At 37.1% G+C, this 13,133-nt stretch overlaps 1 long non-coding RNA gene across 1 annotated transcript in view; it reads left to right on the top strand.

Annotated features, from left to right (window-relative positions):
• The window catches only part of LOC107742068 (uncharacterized), a 24,520-nt gene extending 11,642 nt beyond the window's left edge, over positions 1-12,878 (top strand). Inside the window, exons 2-4 of the long non-coding RNA XR_001640276.1 lie at positions 9,136-9,138; positions 10,893-10,901; positions 12,867-12,878. This is a non-coding gene — a long non-coding RNA (uncharacterized LOC107742068). The remainder of the gene's footprint in view (positions 1-9,135; positions 9,139-10,892; positions 10,902-12,866) is intronic.
• The last annotated feature ends 255 nt before the right edge of the window (positions 12,879-13,133 follow it).

The following is a 13,133-nucleotide window of genomic DNA, read 5'->3' as shown; positions in this document are numbered from 1 at the left end:
TCACTTTCTATATATAATTTATTCGCTGTTTGAATAACCGTGGAAAGGAAACGTTATATAATTATCAATTTCTAACGTTTTTATTAAATTGTAATCATGTTAAATACAAATTCAGTCCCAATAAAAAAAAATTTTTTTTTTAGCCTACATGACTTCTTGCCTAAAAAGACGGGTTTATGATGTTTAATACATTTGGCTGCTTTTAGCCTTACCCTGGAGTTGGTTCACCCTCCGCCTATGTGTTCTTTTGAACTTTCTACTCATTAAAGAATCCTGAAAAAAGTTACATACTGAAAAAAACACACTGAGTGGCTAAAAAATTGTTTTCAGCATGATAATAATCAGAAATGTTTCTTGAGTAGCAAATCAGCATATTAGAATGATTTCTGAAGGATCATGTGACCCTGAAGACTAAAATAATGAGCTTTGCATCACAGACATAAATTACATCTTACAATATCTTCAACTATAAAGCAGCTATTTAAAATGTTAATAATATTTTACAATATTGTTGTTTTTACTGTATTTTTTTATCTAATAAATGCAGCCTTGATGAGCAGAAGAGACTTCTTTAAAAAATATTTAAAAAATCTTACATGACTCAAACTTTTGAATGGCATATTTATCTTATTTGTTTGTTTGGTTGTTTATTTACGCTAATCCTTAATGATAATTAATATAAATAATATACGTATAAGTAAAATACACAATATAAAATATTACCCTGAACTGTTTTGCATTACATATAACTACTGCTGCGCATGAAATAGATCTTTTAGATCTTTCTTTTTTAAGTTTGTAATTATATTTTCAGTTATAATTATATTTTATATTAATTATATCATTCAGTAATTATATTTTCATTTTTTTTTATTTTTTTTTTATGAAAGATTATTGGAGTATGTTTTACAAGAAAAATACTAGTCTTTCTACTTCACATGTTTAATTCAATGTGATACGTGCAGTTTCTTTGTAATTATTTGTGAAATTTACTAGCAATGTACATTTAATAATTTTAAATGTATCATTTATTATTGTAAAAATATACTTGATATGTAATTATTTGGTTAATTATATAATACTGCTATTCAGCTGTATTTATATTTACATGCAATATGTGTAACTTGGACACTATAATGTAAAATATTACCCAGACTTCCTTTGCATGACAAAGTTGCAGCTATGCTCGTTCACAGACATTTTGGCTTGCACAAGCAGTATGAACGGCTGCAGCACTTTCTGAAGAACATTTGTGGATTAAAGGCTCACTCTCTCTTGGACTGGAGTCCAGTACGTCCGCAGGTACAGGGCTCTTGTTTCTGCAGCTGCCGCTGAAGCCTGAATTCCCTGGTGGAAATCCTTTGCTAGGAAATGTTTGGTTTTGCTGCACTGCTGTGTCTCCATCTGATCTCTGCAGACCTGTCAGCAGAGTCTTTGACCAGAGCAGATCACAAGGCTTGTGAAAAATATAATGAAGAAACGGCGTGATCTCATTAGTTGAACACAACTCAACACAAATAATAATAATTAACATCATAACAGAATCGAAACAAGTATTTTACAACTTTAAAATTGTACAACAGGTTACACATCCTTTTAGATTAATAGGGTATTGAATTCATGGAATTAACATGTTGGTTTTATTGTATTTAATCAATTTGATTAATTAAATAACTTCTATTCCATCACATTTACATAATTTGACATTATAACGGTTCATTCTGTTCTGTGTGATATCTAGTGCCATTTTTTTTAGATGGGTTACATCATTTTACCCAAATCTAAAACCTAATCCCAAGTAAAAAAGTAAGCACACAAATAATTTTATGAATGATTTGTAATAGTTTTTGTTTTGTTTGCATATTACTGCATATATATCCAAAAACCAAAACAAAAATGTGTGTAAAGGTTACTTATGATTACTTACAAATACTGATGAGATCAGGCTATTAATGAATATTATGCAGTTATTACCTTAAAAGCTATTTCTGTATGATCTGAATCTTGAAAAATGATGTGATGCAATTATGCAAAGATTCCCAAATGTTTTTTGTCAGTCAAACCCCTTTGACATAAAATATTTACTTGAAGTCCCCCTGAGATTTAAAGTTAATATTTTCAATAATTTCACAATACATGTACATTAATTATTAGCTTTTCAGCAATTTCGGTCTAAAGTAATCTAAAAGTAAATCAAAAGTAGTTAGAATACATTACCTAAACTGAGTAACCTAGATTACATTACTGACTACAATTTGTAAGTAATGTACTTTGAGATTATGTGGTGAATTTGGAACTAATGTTGTAAACGTGATTTGGTTCATTTCTTCTCTACAATCACTGTTGCATAATCCTGATCAAATGCCAAGCTTTATACTAAACATAAAATGACATTTTGTAGGTCGATACTGTACATATGTATATATACAGTGTATATAATAGTTCCCTTTCAGTCAGTCACGTTCTACGTTACGTCAGTCGTGACTGACGAATTGGGATCTCGCCCGAGAGCCCAATCACCTTCGAGTGTAAACTAAACAAGCCAATGACAGTTGGCGTGCGTGTTTCGCCACGCGCACCCCGCCCCGCAGCGCGGGTATAAAAGGAGAGTGCGTGCAAACGCACATCAGCTTTTCGCTTCGGAGCCGAGCCTTCTCAGGACGAATCTCCGCGAGTGTTTGGAAGAAACAGCTGGCGGTTACTTGTGTAACCCTCGTTCCCTGAAGGAGGGAACGGAGACGTTACGTCCCGTCGCCACAGTTGCTGTACCACCGCTGTACGGCCGGGGCACGTAGTCTCGGCTCCTCAGCGAAAAACTGATGTGCGTTTGCACGCGCTCTCCTTTTATACCCGCGCGGCGGGGCGGGGTGCGCGTGGCGAAACACGCACGCCAACTGTCATTGGCTTGTTTAGTTTACACTCGAAGGTGATTGGGCTCTCGGGCGAGATCCCAATTCGTCAGTCACGACTGACGTAACGTCTCCGTTCTCTCCTTCAGGGAACGAGGGTTACACAAGTAACCGAGACGTTCTGTAGCCTGCATTGTGTACATGAAACCAGATTAGCACATTTAGCTATGGCAAACATGATTACAGGCCATGAAGGAAAGCCGTGATGTGAGCATCTCCAAACCAAAAAGCATCCTAAAACCACAATGTTGGATGTCAAATAAGCATTACTGAGCAGGCTGCATGTGTGGCCACTAATAAAGCCTCCCTCGTGTCAGTCAGGGAACTGTCACTTACCGTGACAATAAAACATCCAGTAAAATCGACCGTTAGCCTCGACCCGGCCCTACAAAGAGACAACAGCAGCTTCTCCCAGATGGTTTTCTACTCATTGAGGTGGTTCAGGTTTAACACACACACATATATAGTCTACACTTGTCCAACCCAGTGTGGAGATATACACAAGTTTCATTTACCTTCAAATATAAGGGCATTGGTGTACGGTTTCACACTGTTTAAGCTGAAGTCAAGACAACTGTATCTTCAGCAAAGCTGTAAAACAGTTGTCTTTTAGCAATGCTAATGCTAAGGCTAATGCTAATGCTAATGCTGCAAAATCCAGCACAAATCTTCCCAAAACAGGGAATTCATTAAAAAAAACACTACAAAGTCTTTTCAATCCTGAAAAATATTAGTGATAATCCTTAAAATCTGATAAAAGTTTTTTTTAGATTTTCTTCAGTTATCAAAATAATTGTCCAATATTTGTAAAAAACAAAAAACAAAACAAAAAACAAGTGGCCTTGAATTTATAACTCAAACCAAAAGTACGTCTTACTCATCAGGCCACATGGGATTTCATTGCCAAACTTGAGGTAAGAACACAGACCACAAAACACATGGAATCGATCTGTTCATTCCTGCTCTCTGACCTTTGTGTTTTTACTATAGGTAGAAACCGAATTCTTCCAGTCTTAGCAAGATCCAGAAATGTAAACCAAATGAGCGTACAGAAGCAATGACACGGTGTCCTGGGATTCCTGTTGACTGAGTTGTACAGTATGTGCTGGATGATGAAATCAGGTTTGGTAGAACTGTCAATCTCATATTTCTGTGAGACCAACTCAAACTCGTTGTGAATCTGTTGTGATATCTTCCCTTACGTGAAATTCCAGATTGCGTGAAATATCTTAAAAATGTATTTTTGGCAACAGTGGTTTCATGAAGAATCTTTAACATCCATGGAAACTTTCCATTGCACAAAAGGTTCTTTATAGTGGAAGAGTTTCTTTAAATCATTAAAAATGTCCTCTGCACTAAGAAAAAAAGGTTATTTTAAGAACTGTTTACTTAAAGGTTCTTTGGGGAACCAAAAATGGTTCATCTGTGGCATTACTGTGAAAACCCCCTTTTTGTGTTTGTACAGAACAACAGTAAATGTGACTTTATATTTACTGTGGCCTTTTGCAAAACTCCAAAAAGTACTTCTACATAGAATTTACTGCAGAGTCCAGCTGAAGTGAACATTAGTGGCAGTAAAACACCAACAACTTTAATTCCTGTTCAAACAAATTATGATTACAGCGGGATATTATAAAATAACAGATTTGTTGTCATGCAGTTCTTTGCACAATACTCTGCTATGACCTCAAAACACTTTTACCATAGTGCATGATTTGTAGACTATACATTTTGATGTTTGCATCACATAAACAGCTCCATATGTATGGCTTTTCTGCTGTAGTAAACTTGCTCGATAGCGCACCTGGTGCAGCATTGCACTTGTGATCCCGAGCGCTTCGGTACGAGTCCCGTGAAACATGATTCATGACAATTGATAAAAGAGCTTGTAAATTGAAATTACATGGTCAGCAAATGTGTTTTTATCTTACATTTGGTTTTGTCAATACCAACTTTTAAGTTTAGGGTAGAGTTTGTATTGTAATGTAGGTGGTATGTTATTTTTAAACATGATTAGCGCTTTTAGCACCGCGATACATACAACAACCAATGTAATACAATGTTACTAGATACAAGTTCATCTGTTTCATTTCACTTTGAAAGTGTTGCAAAATGCACAACATAATATAATTTTGCAGAAATAATATTATAATTTTTAGTTTAATTGTGTAAATAAGCAGCATGAACATTATTCAAAATATGTTCTCTTGTGTTCCACAGAAGAAACCAATCCTGAAAGAAACAACATGAGGATGAGTAAATCATGACAAAATGAGAACCGTTTCATTTTGAGGTGAACTCTTTCTTGACCATGTTAGCTTTGGCAGCCTGACAAGAAACATTGGTGTCTCATAGACTCAATCTGAAATGGAGCATCAGAGGCAAGGTGGAATCAAAGCGAAACTTTGGCATTCACCTGCTGCAGCTGTCGCTAAAGTACCAGGCAGCATTCATCACGCTAACTCATGGCACAACATCAGTGGAGAGAGAGTAACTGGTAAAGGACCACACGATTGCCACGGCATGCAGATTTCAAGTGCGAAGGGAGCAACATGTGCACACAAAAGTCTTTCAGTGCTGCAGAAATCCTGCCGCTCTGCTGCGAGGGCTCGAATTACCTACACAATTTTCAAGGGGGTTTAACGTCTTCCTGTGGAAATCAATATATTCTGTGTATTAAAATGATTCACGTCCATGATAGAAGCAGAGAGAATGTTGAGCCCCATCCCATGCTTGATGCCACCGCTGAAATGTAGTACTTCAAAGTGCTCATCCAAACTCTCTTCTGACATGAGCTGGAGTTTCTTTCAGGGATCAACTTCTTCTGTACATCTTCCCAATTTAAAGGACTAGTTAAGCAAGAAATTTAAGTTATATCATCTCTCATTTTGCTCCAAAATGATGTGTTATTTTAAAGAATCTTCATGCAGCTGCACATCATATAAAGTCAGTTTTATGTCAGTCAAGCATCCAAAAAGTCACAAAAGCATCTTGAGCACTATATTTTGAGTCTTCTGAAGCCATATGATAGCTTTATGTGAGGGGGAAAAAATTAAGTTGTTATTAAATGAAACCATCAATCAGTGAATGTCAACTTCACTCTATTTCTCACAATAAAAATATTAATATTAAATTTTCTCAGAATTGGAAGCATAATGAACAAATCATCTAGGCACTTAGTTTTATGGAAATAAATAAATAAGTAATCCTCAAAATGAAATAGTCCTATTATATTATATTGACAGCGGCGCAAATTTCATGACGAAATTTTGTAAAAAAAAATTGGCCCACATGCTAATTTGTTTTGTTTTATGTTTTATGGAAATAAATAAATAAGTAATCCTCAAAATGAAATAGTCCTATTATATTATATTGACAGCAGCGCAAATTTCAAGACAAAATTTTGTAAAAAAAAATTGGTCCACATGCTAATTTGTTTTGTTTTGTCTGTTGTTTACTTCCAATTTGAACTCAACTAAAAACATTGGTGGGTCCTAATAATTTAAATAAATAAATAAATAATTGTATATGGCCTCAAGTATCAACTTTTAACAAAAAACAAAAACAAAAAAAAAAGTTTAAGGCAGACTTTGAATGTTGAGTTGGCTGTGTTGTTTGGAAGTTAACATTTTTTATGTTAACAAGTGTTGAATTTTGAAGTTTTTAAAGGCCGTGCACACAGATGGACTGTTTTATAGACCAAGTTTTATAGACCAAGTTGGAAGAATACTTACTTACTTTCCCAGAATTCCATTATCTGTTGAAAGTCTTCACATATTTTTGGAGATCAACTCACTAGCATTACCCTGGTCACCTCAATGAAAAGCAATAGGATTTTTCAATTGTTTTCGATTTTTGCACTCTGTGGCCATCAAAAGTTAAGATTTTTGTTAATCACGAAAATCTTCACAAATAAACACAACTTTTATGAATTTTGAAGCCTAAATATAATTCTGTCATGACAACTCTCGGAGGGATTGGCATGGTAATGTACATGACAATGTTAATGTATTCGGTCTTGGCGGAATAGATCTGCTACGCTGCTGCGGCAGAGCAAGTGAGCAGCGAGCTCATTGGCTACCGATACGGGAGAGAACCAATCAGCTGAGCCATGTGATAATGATGTCATTACGTCAGATTGAGTTAGACCTATCGGACTGTGCCATCTAGAGTTTCATGCCAGAACTCTGTATTTGTCAGAGGTAAAAACTAAATGTAGGCTATAAATGAACTACATTACTACTTCAACATCACCACCATTATGCTTTCGTCAACTCTTTCAGTCTTTATTCAGCCTTCATTTTCCCTGAAAGTTTGAGTATAGCACAATTATAAACACAATGAGACTGTGAAAGTGGACTATTGTGTAGATGAGTTTTACCTGTTTGCTGAGATTATGCAAAATATCATTAATGTCAACAACCTCTAGTCCCATTTAGCCACTTGTTAGCAACTGCCTTGTTCAAGACAAGTAAAAGGTAAAAAAAATACAAGGGTTATTACTTATGTATATTATGTTGTAGAATAAAATGTAAAAATATATTGAGCTTGTGTTCGCCACTGGCCTTATTTCAGGCATTTAATCAAAACCCCATTTAAGAAAAAGCAATTGACTTCAGCACAATTAAACTGGAAGTTCGAAAATGCTAACTTGGTTCTTGGTTTTAGTACAACACTTGTGGTCTGGAAGTAAAAAAATGGAAATTGATTTTTAACAATTACTTATAAACCATTAAAGACAGACCTACTGTGAACTCTGAGGTCGTTGAATAGTTTTACTAAAGCCATTGAGTACACAGACTTTTACCTTTGTCTTCCGATTTTCAAATACTTTTTTTGCTTCAAACCAAAGTTTTGTAATGTTGTGATTCACCTCATAGCTGGTTGGTTTGGTTTGTGGTTTAACAATCTTAAACAAAGCTTTTTTTTTTTTTTTAAACCCTATGGGAAAAATGTATGAAAAAAAAAAAGTTCCAAAACCAACGCCGCTAAAAAAAGTGGGCGAGCACTAATGCACTATATTACAATTTACTTCCTGTCATTCCAGTTTAACTTCCTGTGGGATGCAGCCAGTTTAAATTCCAACCCATGAACTGAATTCTACAAAATTTCCTATGACATTTGACAATAAAAATCCTGCGGATAAAGAGATAATAATGTGAGAAAAGACAAAATGATGCAATATCCTGTAACACAGCCGCTTATTATACACAAGCAACATTCTTCGCTATTATGAATGTGCTTTCAAACAACAGGCCAATTAGCCTGTCGAAAACTCTGTTTCTCTGCTTAATGGTCAGTCCGTGACTCATGGCCTACTTCTAAGTCCATGTCAAAAGAAAGTACCAGGGGTGCGTGAGGACTTTTGGTTGTGTAGGGTTAATATGACCCATGGGGTAGCTTGAACCCCCTGCATCCACTCCACACACACTGTACCAGCCTAATCCTCCCAAAGCAAATGGATTAAGTATCATTTGCACCACAGCTGCACCGTCCTGGAAGAAACAAGAAATTGTGCTCCACATGTTCAGCTGCAAGAACAAATGTCACGGAGCGAACGAAAAAACAAAATGCCCCATGAAAAAAGCAAGACGAACATAAAATCCCCCGCAGTGTGTTTGGCCCGTCCATCTGAACACGTGTAAGTGGGTGTCATGGTCTTAAAGTCGGGGGTGTTGTTGGCGCATCGTCCCATTTGATGCATTAACTGTGAAGGATTATTGAGGGGTTGGAGGGTTGTGGTGTCTGCTGTGCGGGTTTGCGATTTCGCGCATAGAAGCTGCGTCGATCTCCCGTGAGACGCATGATTAAAACGCTTTCAAAATTACGCCCTTAGTCAAAGACAGCTCATTGCTGGAGCTGCCAGAGTGCCAGAGAGCACTGAGATGCATGGTGTGTAAAAGTCGCCAATGCTCTACTACTTCAACTACTTCAAACTTCAACTGGCATTAATATAAGCACAAAAACTGTGGCAGGAGCTTCACTGAATGGGTTTCCATGCTGAGCAGCTGCATGCAAGCCTCAAATAATCAAGTACAAAGCCAAGCTATGGATGTGATGTAAAGCACATCACCACTGGACTCTGGAGCAGTGGAAACCTGTTCTGTGGAGTGAATCACACTTTTATGTTTGGCAGTCTGATGGGCAAGTCTGGGTTTGGTGGATGCCAAGAAAATGTTACCTACCTGACTGTAAAGTTTGGTGGATGAGGGATAATGGTTAGGAGGCTGTTTTTCAGGGGTTGGGATAGAAGGTAGAGAAGGTGATTCTTAATGTTTCAGCACACCAAGATATTTTGGACAATGCTTTTCTTTCAGCATTGTAGGAACAGTTTTCTATTCCTTTTCTATTCCAGCATGACTGTGTCCCAGTTCACAAAGCAAGGTCCATAAAGATATGATTGGATGAGTTTGGTGTGAAAACCTTAACTGGCCTACGCAGAGCCCTGAGACTGCAAGCCAGGCCTTCTTGTCCAACATTGGTGTCTGAACTCACAGATGCTCTACTGGATGAATGGGCAAAAAATTTCCACAGAAACACTCCAAATTTTTGTAGAAAGCCTTCCCAGAAGAGTAGAAGCTGATATAGATGCAAAGGTGGGACCATTTACATGTACATTTACATTTAATCATTTAGAAGACGCTTTTATCCAAAGCGACTTACAAACGAGGAGAACAATAGAAGCAATCAGACTAACAAGATAGCAACAGTATACAAGTAATGTGACAAGTCTCAGTTAGTCTAGCACAGTACACATAGCAAGTTTTTTTTTTTTTTTTTTTTTTTTTTTTTTTTTTTTTTTTTTTTTTTTTTTTTTTTTTTTTTTTTTTTTTTTTATAAATTAGAAAAAACCGAACCGAATAGAATAGTTAAGTGCTGGTATTAATTGGTCAGGTGCTGACGAAAAAGATATCTTTAGATGTTTTTTGAAAATGACTCAGCTGCTTGAATTGTGATAGGCAAGTCATTCCACCAGCTGGGAACAGTCCAGGAAAAGATCCATGAGAGCGATTTTTAGGATGACACCATGAGGCATGGTTAACTTGCAGAACGCAAGCTTCTGGAGGTCGCATAAGTCTGAACTAGTGAGTTTAGGTATATTGGTGAAGAGCCTGTAGTTGTCTTATAGGCAAACATCAGTTCCTTAAATTTGTTGCGAGTGGCTATTGGCAGCCAGTGCAAACTAATGAAGAGAGGTGTGATGTGAGCTTTCTTCGGCTCGTTGAAGACCACTCTCGATGCTGCATTCTGGATCAGTTGCAGAGGCTTGATAGTACATGCGGGAAGGCTCACCAAGAGAGCATTACAATAGTCCAGTCTGGAGAGAACAAGAGCTTGGACAAGGAGTTGTGTGGCCTGCTCTGATAGGAACTGATCATCAATCACAACTCAAAGGTTCCTGACTGTCCTGGAAGGAGTTGTGGTTGACGAACCTAGCTGTATAGTCGTGGCCTAATGGTTAAAGAGTCGGACTCGTAACCCAAAGGTTGCGGGTTCAAGTCTCGTACCGGCAGGGATTGTAGGTGGGGGGAGTGAATGTACAGTGCTCTCTCCCACCTTCAATACCACGACTGAGGTGCCCTTGAGCAAGGCACCAAACCCCCAACTGCTCCCCGGGCACCGCAGCATAAATGGCTGCCCACTGCTCCGGGTGTGTGTTCACAGTGTGTGTGTGTTCACTGCTGTGTGTGTGCGCACTTTGGATGTGTTAAATGCAGAGCACTAATTCCAAGTATGGGTCACCATACTTGGCCACATGTCACGTCACTTTCACTTTCACTTTCACTATAGAGATGTTGTGATGAAGTGCTGGGTTGGCTGAGACCAAGTGCTGGGTTGGCTGAGACCACGAGGAGTTGTGTCTTAGCAAGGTTGAGTTGAAGGTGATGGCCCTTCATCCAGCCAGGAATGTCTGTCAGACACGCGATATGCATGAGAACAAATGCGACTTCAGCAGGCGTTTACCACGGTAAACACAGTAAGCAAAACAATGTTTCCTAGCAACTACAGCCACGCTGAAATCGAATGAGAAAAGAAACAAAACACTTACAAGCTGCTGTCCTCTTCTGTTGCTCGACGGCTTCTTCTAACAAGTACTTGAAAACACAGTAAACAAGTACTTTACCTGGCTTTGGTCACACCTTACTACTTAGAAAACTGAAACTGAAAAGTCACGCGATACACACGAGAACAAACGCAACTTCAGTACGTGTTTACCACGGTAAACACAGTAAGCAAAATAATGTAACATCCATAATAATGTTTATGTATTTAGAATACAATGTCAATAAAGTCCTTGTTGGTGTAATGGTCTATATCTGTCAGAGATATAAAACTTAATAATATGAATAATATCATGAAATAATAATATGTGATGTTTCTGAAATAATAATTTTTTATCTTGATAATATAATTAATAATGGGGAAAAAATCTAAATTAAATTATAAAAATGCAAAAATGCAGTACTGTAGTACAATTTTCTTTGGGAGTCCCAGACTTCTGGACCCCGCTCTATGTTTCCTTTGTTTTTTAGCATCAGGCAGCTGCAGCAGGAGTGTGCTTATCGCCCAGATCTGCTGCGGGGTTCATTCCCTAGTCAGTGCAGCTCTAATGCTGAATTTAGCTGCCTGGCGTGGGCACAGAGCGCTAGAAAGCGAGCGGCCCGCACACCGTGAACATCCAGACCCTCTGAAATTTTATGGCAGGCAAAAAGCATGGAGCCGTAGGTATGGCGTTCGGCGCGGGGCCAAATCCTGGAATGCTGCTCCACCACTGCTCATGTGAGAGGGACTGATCATTTGGGCATAAATTCAGCATTTGAAAATGCTTATATTGACTATAGACTCCATATTGCAGCTTATCCTAGCTATACTAGACATGCATCAGACAGGAAGATTACAGAGCCTGCCAGGGGCATTTACCCATGAATGCCATGAATGGCTTTGGTCTCATTGGGCATTATCAGCTTCTGAGACAGACGTGCCAGCCGACAACAGGACACAACATCATGCCATCCAAAAGCATGTGCCTGAGGATTGATGACCTTTGACCTTTGCTTGAATTAGCACAGGCCTTTTAAAAAATAAAAACATTTGGGTGGTTGTAGGTGCATCATTTGTTTCACTGGATTAAATGTAATTAAAGTTCATATGTAAAAACAACAACTAGATTTTTTCCCTAAAACACTGTGATTTCATTAATTATTGTAGTAGTTCATATGTAAAATGTGGTTGCAGCATCAAGATCATTTCATATTTTTGCTCAGACACTGACATGTAGATTATTAGCATATTGACAATATGTATTATCTATAAAACATTAAATGCCATCACATTTATTTTACATATTTACGTATTTCTATTTCAAATTGAATCCTTGGTGAGCAGAAGAGACTTTAAAACATTAAAACATTTTATATTACTTGGCTGTAGCCTTTAGTACAATCTAAAACATTACAGATATCTAAATTAATCTTAGATTATCCTGAAATTTGTGTTTTGTGATTCAATAAAGCACTTAAAATAGATAGCTTAAATGATTCAGACCCTACAGTAAGTGAGGAGTCATTCATAACAAAACGCCCCCTTGTGGACAGTTCTTTAACTATGACTCTGTAGCTTTCATAAGCGTGTTTACGCAACATAAATATTAAATTGAATGAGCTCTTAAGAAAAAAATGTTTAAAAAAATGAATGATATAGAGAATTAATGAATACAATCGGGGTAAGCTGAGATATTACCATGTCACAACTTGATCTGTGAACCTCTGATCAGCTTCTTATATACTGACATGAGAAATAAGAGAAATAAGATCAAAGTGACATACAGAGGGGAACTGATAGGAAAGGCATGAGAGAGAGAGGGAGGTCACTTACTGAGCTCTGATCTGATTGGCTAGTCTCCCACTGACGCTGAGGACAGGAATAAAGTCATAAAGCCATCCATCAGACATGTAGGCACTAGGCAAAAGGTAAATGTCCTGTAGTAGTGTTAGTTTCCTGGTAAATAACGTAGAACACACACAGAGGACGTAATGTGATGTATCCTGAAAAACTGAAATGACAAAAAATTTATATATACAGTAAATAAATATGTAAATACTTTTAAATAAATAAATGCATATATAATGGGTATAAATAAAAACACTTTAATTAAATAAAAAATGCATTAATTTGATATATATATATATATATATATATATATAAAGTTATTTTTATTTATTC

Source organism: Sinocyclocheilus rhinocerous, unplaced genomic scaffold (genome assembly GCF_001515625.1).
Source record: "Sinocyclocheilus rhinocerous isolate Xijiao unplaced genomic scaffold, SAMN03320098_v1.1 scaffold135, whole genome shotgun sequence".
Classification (NCBI taxonomy): Eukaryota; Metazoa; Chordata; class Actinopteri; order Cypriniformes; family Cyprinidae; genus Sinocyclocheilus; species Sinocyclocheilus rhinocerous.
This window is presented reverse-complemented; position numbering and strand designations above follow the sequence as displayed.